Source organism: Alligator sinensis, unplaced genomic scaffold (assembly GCF_000455745.1).
Source record: "Alligator sinensis unplaced genomic scaffold, ASM45574v1 scaffold569_1, whole genome shotgun sequence".
Lineage (NCBI taxonomy): Eukaryota > Metazoa > Chordata > Crocodylia > Alligatoridae > Alligator > Alligator sinensis.
In genome coordinates, this window is record NW_005841914.1 from 2,473,729 (window position 1) to 2,486,688 (window position 12,960).

At 60.2% G+C, this 12,960-nt stretch overlaps 1 protein-coding gene across 1 annotated transcript in view; it reads right to left on the minus strand.

The window, feature by feature from the left end:
• TMEM240 (transmembrane protein 240) overlaps positions 1-12,960 on the minus strand; it is a 30,908-nt gene that overhangs the window by 16,059 nt on the left and 1,889 nt on the right. The window lies entirely within an intron of this gene.

Below are 12,960 nucleotides of genomic sequence, written 5' to 3' on the forward strand. Positions count from 1 at the left end.
GCCTCGATCCCAAATTCACGGGGCGGGGGAAAAAAAAAAAAAAAAATCATTCGCTGGAGGCCTCTGAATATGCATGAGGTGCAGGATTCTGAATAATCACGCCTGAGAAACGTCCAAATATTTACACAAACAAACCGCGGCTCAAAGGAACCTACTGAAAACAGCCCTAATCTCGGCAGCGACTTAATGCGGGCCACCTGCGGGAGAGGCGCCAACCTGCCAGCCGCGCCGAGGGACCCCGGGCCTGGGGAAGCGGGGCGCAAGGCATGGGGCTGGCCTGCTGCCCGCTCCCCGGTGCCGCGAGATCGGGAGGCCGAGCCTGGCAGCACCCCAAGGTGACCTCGCAGGGTCCCTGTGCAAAGCCAGGGGGTGGGGGGGCTGCTCCCGAGCGACGGCTCCGGCACGAGCAACCGCGAGGCCGCTGCCCCGGTTGGCCCCAGAGTCGAAGCGGCACGAGGCGGCTCTGACCCTGCAGCGCGGCCGGCTGCTTTATCAGCAGTACAGGGAAAGCTCCAGGGGCTTCAGAGCTGGTTTCCTTTCAGCTTCAGTAACAGCCCGTGGGGGAGAACGAGGTGCCAGGAGCCAAAGCAGACTGCAGCTCTCCACACACAACACATCGTGTGGCTGAAATGCAGCCACTTCTGGGGTGGAGGCTGGCAGAAGTTGCCTCTGTCTGCACCAGACATTCAGGAGGCGCTCTGCTCCAAAGGAGATTTCCGACCGTCACCCCAAGCCCTGGCTCTGAAGGCGTCATGCTACTGGGAAAGCATCCCACAGAGGCACCACTATGTGCAGGATCATTGGGGAGCCTCCGGACATCTCTGCACAGCCGCAGGGCAGAAATACATGGGTGTGTGGATGCTGTGACCCCACACCAGGTGACAAGGCCACTTCCAGCTCCATTGATGACACATTTCATCCACAAAGACCCCCCAAGGCCTCACCACCACACACACACCAGAGCTGTTTCGTACACCACTGAAATGCAGCCACCTCTGGGGTGGAACGCAGCAGCTGTTTACCAGCACACAGACCCAGGTGCAAGGCAGAGTTAGCTATCCCTCACACGAGGTGCTGAGCCAAAGAAAAGCGCAGGAGTGATTTTAGGGATGCTTTGAGCGGGGGTTAACGGAGGGAGTCCGACTTGCAGGGGGGGGGAGACGAGACCTCAGGCTGAGGTTTTGTGGGAGAGACAAGCCGTCCATCAGCAAAGCATGCCGTGAAAACCCTGCTGCAGCACTGACTCAGCACCGAGGGGCACATCCCGAGCCTCCGGCACTAGACATCTAGATCCACACTGCTAACGCCCCGGAGGGTCCTGAACACGAGGAACCGCACGGCCCTGCCTGCAGCGCTCCCTGGCCCCTGCTCCGGTCAGGAAAGGGGCTAAATGCAGGAAAGGGGCCCATCATGTCAAGAAAGGCAACTTCTCTCTGCCAGCTCCCCCCACGCCAGGGTCCAGAGAAGCCCCCGACGCTCTCCATCCCGCCCGAGTCCTGGGGGACTTTGCCGGAGTTATTTGCCAGACATTGATACATGAGCTCAGCGAGCTATTAATAGAGCACAAAGACCCGGGGTCTCCGCCGGATGCAAAGGGAATTTTAAATCGAGTGTGGGCTCCACGGCTCCGGGGTTTCCACCGACCGAGGGAGCTTTTCACCTCCAGGGCTAAATGAGGCCTGGCCACCGCAAGCCGTTACCATCTGCTGGCTCTGAAATTAGCCCAAGAACGTCACCCCTAGGCCAGCGCTGAGCCCTACAGAGGGATGGGTGGGCAGAGCGATGCCCCCTTTCCCTGTGCCGGGGTTGCACCCTGGCCGGCCTCTGCATGCACCTGGGGGGAGCTGGGGAGGCAGGAAGCCCCAGCCTTGCCCTGATGTGACCTCCATGCCTCCAGCTCCTTGGCTGGGGTGGACGGTTTACGGCTTGCTGTGCCAGCTCTGAGAGGCCTCCAACAGAGCATGGCCCAGGGGCATGCCGCAGAGGTGTTGCCAGCATCGATCAGCCACAGCACAACCACGCAGCCCTCCCTGCGCCGAGGCGAGGTGCCAAGCCATGCACAGGAGCCCACGACTGACTGGGCCATGGAGCCAGGTGGGCTAGGGGAAGGGGTTGGGCAAGCGTGAAGGTGCCAGGCAGGGCCCAGAGCCAGCATCCAAGGGTCAAGCAAGGAGAAATAAGGGAGGCTGTGCAGGGATGAGCTCATGGCACACAGAGGAGCTCCAGCATACCCCAACCTCCGGAAGGACCCCCCCTTGGCATCTCCCAGCTGTCCCCGCAGAGCCAGTGTCTCTGTCATCATGGGAGAGGCTCCCAGCTGCTGGCTGCAGGTGCAGCAAACCTGCAGCCGGCAATCGTCTCACTTACATAAGGGCCCTGGGGACATATTAGCGCTCTCTCGGGCCCCTTCCTGGCACTCGGAGCCAACCAGCGCATCATAGCGGGCTGGGAGAGGCTGCTCGGGAGCCAGACCTAAGGATCTTGCCTCTGACCCGCTGTTTGCTGGGCAACTGCCCCAGAGGAGCTGCTGAATGTGCCCTGTTCCCGGGCACTGCAGGGGGATGCCCATCGCTCCCCATCCTCCTGCCTGATGCATCCCATGCCGAGGGTTATCGTGGCACGCCAGTGAGGCTGGCAGGCCCATGCCAGGCCATGCATCACAGCTAAGACCAGCTCAGCACCCCTCAGACGAGGCTGGCCAGAGGAAGGGGGTGTCCCAGCTTGTGCTACTACAGCAAGCCATCACCAGCGCTCCTCCAGGGAATCAGTCTGCCCACTACCCTGCTCCCCGCGACCTCTGCTTCTGGCTGCCACCTGCCATACAGCGCTGGCGCACAGGCAGCGGCAGACCATTTGGGTCTGGGGTGTAGGAAACCCAGGTTTGGGTCGCCGGATGCAAAGGTTTGGATCCTGGCTGGAGGCTCTTGCTCTTCTGCTGCAAGTCAAGCTAGGGCTCAGGAAGGACTTTTCCCCTTGAACACGCTGGCAGGGCTCTCAGGTGCCACCCATGGCACAGCGGACGCTGCCTTAGCATTTCAGGGCAGCTAAGGTTTTATCCTGGGGAATGACTCGGGGCAGGTGCACCCTGCAGCCTGGAACGGGTCTAGCCTGGACAAGGGCCTGGCAGCTCTGTGTCCTCAGGTGGAAGGAAGGTGAAAGGAAACCCTGCCCGCAGCCCCGGGGAGCGAAACATCCTCAAGGAACATGTCAGCTCCCTGCCAGCAGCGAGGGGGACGAAAGGCTGGACACCCTGAAGACGCCGGCACTTATTTTGGCACAGGCGTGTCCTGGGAAAATAGAAGCTGTGGGCTGTGAGGCGCTTTGGAAACAAACCCCAGGTGCAGGGCCCCAGTGCCATGCTTGGCTCTGCCAGGCCCACGTCCCAGTCGGATCAGCATCCTCACCCCTCATTTCATGCCAGTGGAAATGGCCACGCTCGCCCTGTGTGTATGAAAGGGGTGACCAGATGCTCTGTCGGATCTGGGATCCCTTGTTGCTTGATGCGGCCCATGCACAGAGCTAGACGGTAGTCCCCGTGCATGCCAGCCCGACTCCGGCAGGGCACAGAAAGGAAGGTGCATGAGCCCCTGCTCTGCAAACAGAAGCTCCCCCAGGGAGTACGTGGCAAAGCTGGGAGCAGCGCCCAATCTCCCAACCCACCTCCAGCTCCTAAATCCCCAAGATACAACGTGGGGCCGTGCGTAGGGTGAGGGGAGACCCGCACCCTCAGGGCACAGGCATGCCGGAGGGGGTGCAGCCGGAGGGTGCTGGGGCTCCTGACTGCCGCTAGATGGTGCTGCTCCTGAACCATTGCCTGGCATCACCCACTGGCCAGCTGCCCGGCGCCTGGGATCGCTATCGCTGTTGCACTGCCCGGGCTGAAGGTTAGTCGTGACACCCAGCACACGGGAGAGGCCACAGCTAGCAAGATGCATCTCATCCGGGGCTGTCGTGCTCACCCTTTGGAGCCTTCCTAGCCCCCATCTGCAGAAGTAGGTCAGGGACACTCCCAGGCCATGGAGGAGGAGGTGTTGCAGGACCCAGGAATCCTGCACCCAGCTCCCTGACGGATGAGCCTTTCCCTGGGGCTCTTCAGCTGCCTGGAATTTGATTTCCTACCTGGCTACTGCAGCAAGCCTGAGGACACCTGATGCTGGGCTGGGCTGGGCTGGCTCTCCTGGGGACTGGGCCTCAGGGACATCTGCAGCTCAACTGAGCTGCACCAGGCATCGTACGGGCAGTGCAGCCCTGCTCCAGCGTCTCCAGGCAGCGCTGGGCTTTGGCATGAGCATTGGGGCATTCCAGCTCCAGCCCTTCCCCGGTCAGCCCTGCCGCCCAGGTCTTTGTTTCCACGCTGCCCATGTCTCGCTAGCTCCTGCCTAAGCTAAATGTTTCTCAGCCCTTTCTGACTGCTCTCCAGAGACGAAAAATATGCACCAGTGCCAGGCTGTACGCACACCAACACCAAACAGAGCCACCGCTCTGCCCCGCCACCTGGCCCTTGCAGCACTGCCAATGCCCATCCTGACCCACAGCCCCTCCAGCTTTCCAAGCCACATATCCACGAGGGCTGCTGGTGAGACCAAGTGCGATGGCAGGCTGATGTACCGGGCACAGCTAGGACTCCCGAGCTGCCACCCCTGGGACACTCTGAACGCCTTCACCAGGCCAAGCCTCAGCTCTGAGAAGCCAGGACACTGGCCATATATTCTGCTCTCACCGTGCCAAGTGCTCTGAACGAGGCAGCAGGTCCACGTGAGGCTCTTCCCATGGGATTCTGGCTGGCTTTCCTGGAGGCCTGGCCAGACCCCTTCAAGAGCCCGGGCTTGCTGCCAGGGCAGGGGGCCACGCTCCCAGTTCTGGCACGTAGGTGGGCACACAGCCGACGGCACTGGCACAGGGGATGCCACGCTCCCTGTCGCCCAGCCATGCCACTTCCTCCTTCTCTACAGAGAACCAAGGACAAAGCAGGATCCTCTTCCTTGGCCTCTCCACTGAGGGCAAGTCCTGGCCAGGCTGGTGGGACACCCGCCAGCTACCGTCAGGTCTGAGCTGCCCTGCTCTCCTCCCACACGGCACACCACGGAGCAAAGGGATGCTGTGAGCTCCCAGCCTGGGAGCCAGGAGAGCTGGGCTGAGTCCCAGTCTGGCAGGCGACCAAGGCCACGGCTCTGCCACAGACTGACACAACTCTGCCAGGAGTAGGAAGGAGCCAACGGAGCTGTGATGGCAGCAGCCTCTACGGCAGAGATTACACCTGCCGCAGGGTGCTCGCACTGATCTGGACAGGTGGGAGCCCTGTGTTGGTCCAAAGCCCAGTTGTGTCAGGCAGGCTGTGCCCAGTGCTGCTGGCAGAGCGTATTGGTGCCCTGACACTAGAACAGGTGCCAGCGTAACCACAATCCAGGCTGCCTCGCCCTCCCTGACCTGCCTTCTTCAGCCACGGCGGAGGGGGATGAAGGCAGAGACTCTGTGCTTGTGCGACCTCCCGCACAGTGGGACCCTGATCTCCTGGCTGTACCAACATACCCCTCACTGGGCAGTGGGTCAGGACTGAGCACGGTGCAGAGGGCAGCAGGGACATCTGTGTCCCACCTCCTTCCCCAGCATCACAGAGAGAGAGGGAGACCATCCCCCATCCTACCGCTGGGAAACTGAGGTACACATGGAAAGGGGCTTGCCCAAGGTCACTTAGCAGGTCGGTGACAAAGTTGGGAATAGAGCCCAAGGCTCCCACCCCCAACTTGTGCACACAAGTGCCTGCCCCACACCAGCCCCTCTGTGGAGCAGCCCCAGCCGCTAGGGCAGCGTGTGTCCTGCATTGACCACATCTGGACAGCACCGATACCCTTCAGTGCCTCTCCTTTCTGTGATGTTACCCAGCTCCTGAGAGGCTGCCAGGGGACTTGCTGCTGACCAGGAAGGTTCAGAGGCGGGCAGTCCAGGAGGGGGATGCTACTTTCTTCCAGCCCAGCCGCCTCCAGGGTCCTTCCTGGCCAATACCTCCAAGCAGCGGTTTCCTGTCTGGGCTGACCTCCCTTTTGGGTATGGATGTATGGCTGGAGCACTCAGGCAGGACAGGTGGCTCCTGCACACACAATTCCTGCCACCCCACCTGCCTCTGGTTTGCAGCAGGGAGTAGTACTAGGGGAAGCCCTGCCCTGCACAGCTGAGTCCCAAGAGATGCCACAGCTCCATAAGGAAACCCAGCTAGGGCCGTTCGGAGAGGTTTCATTGCCCTAATCACCCACAGCTCACTCCTGGGCCGTCAGTTTTAATGGCAACGGGTAGACTGTTATCTTAGTGCCAGTCTGGAGAGCCAAGGGTCACCTTGCCCAGGAGGATCCCACTGCAGGATGCAGAGATGTCAGCTCCCACCCTCTCACAGCGTGAGCCTGGAACGAAGGGGAAGCAGCAGGGATGCCTGGACACCTGGGGTTAATTGCTGCCCCTCTTGCAATCAAGGAGCACCTGGGCTTCTACACCGTCTGCCTCCCCAGCTGGGCATGGGCTGACAACAGGCCTCAGCCCCGCGGCGTCCCATGCTGAAGGCACAAGCAGTGGGTCTCAAGCTGTGTTGACCAGCGGGTCCCTCCCACCCCTGGACCTTCCTCACTGCTCCCTTGTTCCCAGGCTTTCACCTAAGGGGCAGCGCAGTCCCCGGACCACTTGCCCTGACCTCCGAGACCCGGTTCGAGAACCAGCACAGCACCGCTGGGTGAATGGCAGCCCCTGGAAGGGGACAAGAGTACCTTTGCTCCCAGTGGGACTGTCCCCTTGCAGGGGAGCAAAACCTAACAGAAAACACTCCTTGGCACAGCCCGCCCTGTCACCTGCCATCTCTGGCACTGCAGACAGCTCCAGGCAGCTCCCAGCTACTGAGCTTCTTCCACACAACTTTCAGGCCTTGCTTGTGCTGGGGGCTGCAGCTGCCAGCGGTGACCAGTCGCAGGTGTAGCTTCTCTGGTGCCAACAAGCACAGCCCCCGTCTGCAGCCTGCCCCAAAGTGACACCCCCCCACCATGTCCCCTTCTGGCCAGGGGGCTCTCTGGGCACAGCAGGGAGCCGCCAGCACAGGACTCCATCAGGAGCTGATGCTGAGACCTACAGGACAACATGTGCACTTAGCTCTTCAGCATGGAGGGGAACAGCTGGCACGGCCCAGTCCCTGCCACACCGGTCACCTCTGCCACAGCTCGGTATCACCAACGGGTGCCAAGGTCATCATGGCCTCTCTGCCACCGCTCGCCATATGGCTCCCTGAACTCTGCCGCAGCTGCTGCCCCAGTCCTGAGCCCAGCAAAGCCTAACAGGTACCCAGTGGATGCTGAAATGTCTTGGGCTACTAGCTTGGATGCAGAGACAGGTTCCAGTAACCACCCAAGGTCATGGGCTAGGACAGGGACAGCACTGGGAGGGGACACGGGGGTCTGTGCTCGTGTACGCTGCTCACCATCGTCTGACCACGCTTCCTCCCCTGAGCACAGCCAAGCCCAGGAACCCAACCCCTGTTAGCCAGCAGTCCCCTTCCACCTGGAAGAGCAACATGCTGACCTCTGACCGGAGCAAGGCCTGAATAAGCTGGAGCTCCTCAGGGATGGTTAGTGCCTCAATCCCACAGGCACTAGGCGGCCCCTTCGCCCTGGCCAGCTCCTCCTACAGGCCCCGAGCTGGGAGAAGAAAGGCCCCACCAGAGCCAAGGCTGCTCCCACCATGCTGCGTCCCTTCCTAGGGTTGAAGCAGCTATCTTGAGAACCCCAGCACTGCTGAGATGAACCAAGGATTTCCTAGTGACATTTTGGTCTATGGATGAGCCATGTTTGCTCAGCTTCCCAAGCATGCCCCGATCAAGTGTCACGGACCTGAGAGAAGTCACTTGCATGGACCCCTGTGTTCCCGACGGAGCCCACACAGCACGGAGAGAGGGCAGCGGGGCTCACCCAGGCTCCTGCAGCGCTAGATGGCACCAGTGACACCTTCACCATCCACCACAGTGTAAGAGAAGCCAAGCACCCAGGCTAGCGCCCCGATCCCAGACTCTGGCTATTGTTAGGAGAAAGCCCTTGTGTTCCCCTGCAACTGAGCAAGTCTCCTCCAGAATCACAGCCAGGAGCCCTATCAACCTGGCTTTACAGTCAACTTTCAGGGCAGGACAGGCCGTCAGCCAGGTTGCAGGCCAGAGAAAGAGCGGGCAGGGACAGGATGAGAGCTGCCTCGGCAAACAGGCTCCCACATGCTGCCCTGCAGGTCCTTGCACTGGGAGCTCAGCCCTCACCCAGCTTGCACCCTGCCAGGGGCAGCTCTCGGGAGCACGTGGACTCTAGGGGGACCCCAGCATGGCAAGGGTGACCTCTTCCACCACTATGAGTCCCAAGGTCCCCCATGCAGGGGTCTGATTCACCCCCTTCTCCTCAGACACACAGGAAAAGGGGTGCAGGACCCTGCCGTGCCAACACGGAGCGTCTAACAGCCCTGCTGGCATGGGATCCAGTCTGTGTTCATGCAGCGCCAACCAGAGGAGATAGACATCTCCCCTCTCCCACCTGTCCTCAGCTAAGAGAGGGCTCAGGCAACAGTGCCACAGCCCAGACCGCTGCCCCAACCTCGGACTTCCTCTGGGGTTGTCAAAGAGCCTGGTCAAGCCCCTGCAGACAGTGGGTTAGTGCTGGTTATGCAAGGACACTAGCAGACCCTTCCCAACCCCACCCCGCAGCCGTGGCCCAGTGCCTAGGCCTCTCCTCAGTGCAGAGGCCATGTGGCAATGCCATGCTGTGGGCAGCGCGCTTGCAGGACCGGGGAGCCGTGCAGGGAGGGTTGTTAGGTTCCAGCTCCCGATTCCTCCCAAGCCCTTCCTGCTCCCTTGTGGCCCCATCATCTCCTTCTCTGCTCCAAACTGAACTGTTCCTTTTCTATACACCCCACTCCACCCAGGGACAAAATCTGGTGCTGCCTTTGCTCCCTGCCCCTGCCAACCAGAACCCAGGACACCCCTGCGAGAGCTCCCCGGCGAGCTTGGATCCTGTTATTCCCATCTGATGCAGCTGGGACAGCAGGAGTTACAGCAGAGATTCCCATCCCACAACAGTTTCCCAGCGAGGCTGTAGCCTGTCGGGGTGAGGGTGATGCCTGCATTACCATCCCACCCCCCCCACCAGCAGGTCTTTGGCAGCACATGTAATTCAGCTGCTTCACCCCATCCTTGGGGACTGGACAGGGACCAGCCACAGGTCTCAACATCAGCAGCCACACAACCACACCATGGTCCTGAGCACCCGCTAGGGGCAACTGCATGTCACAGCATTATCTGTGGCTTCAGCTGGACCTCAGCGCACCTGATGTTGGTGGGAGGCGATTGCTACCTATGCAGCTGGGTAGAGGGGAACACCTGGGCCATGTTCCCCTCACATGTGCCTAACACACTTCTCCAGCTCCCTAAAGTATGCAGCATACTCTGTCATTAGTCTGTCTTATTCCTAAAGCACCCTAAATGGAAAAGTGCTGGCAAGAACAGTTGGCGCCAACCCACAACGGAGCTCCTTCAGAGCAGCATGATGCCCAGGCTGGCGGCAGAGGCAGGATACAAAAGGGTTAACTTAAAAAGCTGATGCTCTCCCCCTCACCCCCAGCCCCAGCATACAGGAGGGGCTGTGATAAGGTGCTCCTTGGCCCGGGGTCAGGACCCTGTGGGTCCCACATTGCCAGGAGAGATGCCAGCCCACAGCCCGCCTGCTACACACGGGAAGGGGAGCCCCTGCAAGGGCCGAGCAGCCACTGCCCCGCTCTGCTGCTTTCCTGACTGACACTAATAAGCACGAACCGTCTGGTGGTGGACAGAGCTGTTGGTACCCCTGGTGACAGCCACCCCTACAGCCACACCAGACACAGACAACACCCGGTGCACGCTTCCCCAAGCCACAGCCTGCAGCAGGCAGGGATGTGAGAGCAGACGGGGCCTGGAAAGACAAAGGCCTGACAAATACAGCCAGATGCACACCCTCCTGCCTTGGCAGCTGTGCAATCAGGGTCCAGATGGACCAGGGGCTGAAAATACAGCCACCCCTCCCAACATAGACACACACACACCTTTTCCCACGCGGGGGGCTGTGGACTGAGGGTACCGACAGATGAAGGGCTGAAAATACACACGCACGCACGCACGCACACCCCCTTCCTGTTTGCGGGGTTGTGGATACAGCATAAAAACAGATGAAGAGCAGAAAATCTTCCCCTCTCCCCACACAGCTCCTGCCAAAAGAAGCTAGGAGAAAAGGAGACGGAGACCGGAGGCCAACAGAACCGCCCTCCTTCTCACCTGCCCCGACTGAGGCCTGGGAATGGATCCGCTGGGGTGGTGGGCTTGGGTTGAGGGCACTTGGCACGCCTGGGGCTGGGCTGACACACGAGCCGGGAAGGTAAGGACCGACATCCAGTCCCTTGCTCTTGCCCCGAATCAACCAGTTTCCATAGCTGCCATTTGTGCTGGGGCTGGCAGGGAAGCCAGGAGGCCGGTGACTGCCATACTGTGCAGCGTGGACCCGCTTGGGTTTCCCAGCAAGCAGGTAAGACCCCAGGATGAGACCAGGTCTTCCCCTTCCTTCACTCTCCAGGCTGCCCCCTGGGCATGGCCCTACATGATTTCCTCCCGGGACTGGGTGGGGGGACACAAGGGACCCATCTGGACACAACAATTATTTACCCGGGTTAAACAACCCCCTTGACAGTGAGGGGACGCTCCAGGGGTCTTGCTGGGTTTGACACGGGGTTGGCACATCCCTGTGTGCTAGTGCTCCCACCTCCGGCCTGGGATGTGCTTGAACACGCTGAGCTGCCCCCACGCTCTCGGGATCACCGTGAAGATAACACGACCCGATGCACAGCACAGGAGAGGGGAAAAGCCGCCCAGGACGCATGAGCTGGTGCGACTGCCGGGCTATAGATCGCGCCACGGAGATGGGACTCAGACGCGCTCCCAGCTGATCACAGGGTTTCTCCCCCTTGGCAGGTGCCTCTAATTTATTTGGATTTCCCCCTCCTCTCTCCTGTCCTTTCCAGCACTTCGCCATTCGCTCACTTCCCCAGGAGTACGGCCTTCCTCCGGGTGTCGGGCTTTTCACTGTAGGACTCCATTTACTTCTTGCTAGAGAATTGACTGAGCCCTCTAGTAATGAAGATCCCTCCTCGAGTGTCGTGTGGGCCAAAACCTCAGCTGGTGTAAACCAGCATCACTCCACCGCTTTCAGCTATGTACTTCGTATAAGCCGATGATGACTTCAGCCAGACAAGGTAATGCTAGTCCCATTTTAGAGCCCAGGAAAGCAAAACATTGAGCAGGTAAAGCCATTTTCCTCCAAAACAGAGCCAGGAGCAAAAGGGTCCAGTCTGATCCTAAATCTACTAGATCACATTGGCTCCCCAAACGAGCAGAGTGAAAGACAAGCGTCTCCATCAATCACACCTAGAGACCAGCCCAGGGCCACAGCGTTCCCTGGATTGACATGGCCATTATTTCTTCAGAGCAAGGGAAAGCGGTGCCATTTCCCAGAGCTGTGCCAGCCTGCCTCCTCCCTCAGGATCTCTGCTCGCAGCTTTGGAAGATGGTCGTGGCTCTTTCTAAGAAACCAACTAATGCCTCCTGGGGGAAGGGGGTGTTTAAACAGTGCCCCTGGCGACAGGCGAGGAGGTTGGGGCACAAGGACGGTTGGGCAATCATAAGCTTTGGCACTGCTCTTCCACCCCAGAGCAACCCACACTCCTCTACAATCTACGTGTCCTGAGAGGGTCTGTGCAGTGCAGGGCAAGGGGAAATTGGGGACAAAAGGACTGATGCAAGCTCCTGTTATGAAAAATGCCAGGTGAATTTTAATGCCCTACACACAGAGCAAAATCAGTTGCAAGGAATTCTGTTCCTGGGCTGTGGCTCACACCCGAGGACCTCGGTCCCTAGGTATTTTGCACCTGATAACTACACTGCCCCAGGAGAGTCCTTAAATGCCTGCAGCATCGGGTCACCCAGCTAGCACAAGGGGATCCGGGGGACCCCTGGAAAATGGGCACTCGAACCCTGCCTTGTACTGGCCCGTTCAGCATTTGGGTGGAAGGGTGCTGCAAGAAGGGCTCTGCTAGGGCCAGGGCTGAGAAGGGACAGCAACACTGGTCACCTTGGTGGAATAAAGCACGGGAAGGAGACAATGAAAGGACAGAGGCATTTCCCCTCGCTAGGCTGGTCCCAGCCTGCTCCAGGCCTAGCCCGCCGGCCGGGGACTCAGAAGGTGCGCGACGCTCGGAGAACTGGATGCAGCCCCAAGCGGCGCACGAGGACCGCTCCGAATCCCTGCCTGCGAGGGCTCCCTCGACATGACCTCTACTCGGCAGCAGCTCGGATGCGCTCGGGCCCGCAGAGCCAGAAAATCATTCTCACGAGCCAGCAGGCAACTTGGTGCAGAAGGGGCCCAGGCAGGAGCGTGGAGATGACCGTCTGCCGGGCGCCGCTCTGCCCGGCCTCCCGCAGACCCCGGCGTCACAGCACAGAGACCCATGCCTAAAAAAACCCGCGGCACGCACCGCTCCACGCACAGGGCAGCCAGCCGCCAGCCCCGGGCGACTCAAGAAACAATCTTGCACGGAGACAGGGGACGAACCTCACGGTTACACAATCCCACACAGTGCAACGTCTGTCCAGTCATAAGCTCGTGCCCTCCTTTAAAAAAAAAAAGGCTTTTCTCAGGAATCCCACCCTGTATCTCCTCCATCAACCACCGAAACCAGCACCAGGCAAGCACCCCGATACCAGGCACCCGAATCAGAGAGCGAAAAAGCACGAGGGGGGGTGGGGGGGGATTCAACGCCAGGCAGAGATGGAAGAAAAGCCTCAAAGTGACACTGTCCTCGAGAGCGCCGTGCCGCCTTCTTGGGAGCCGCAACAGCGAACGCCCCGGCTCCGCACGCACGAATCGGTGTCGC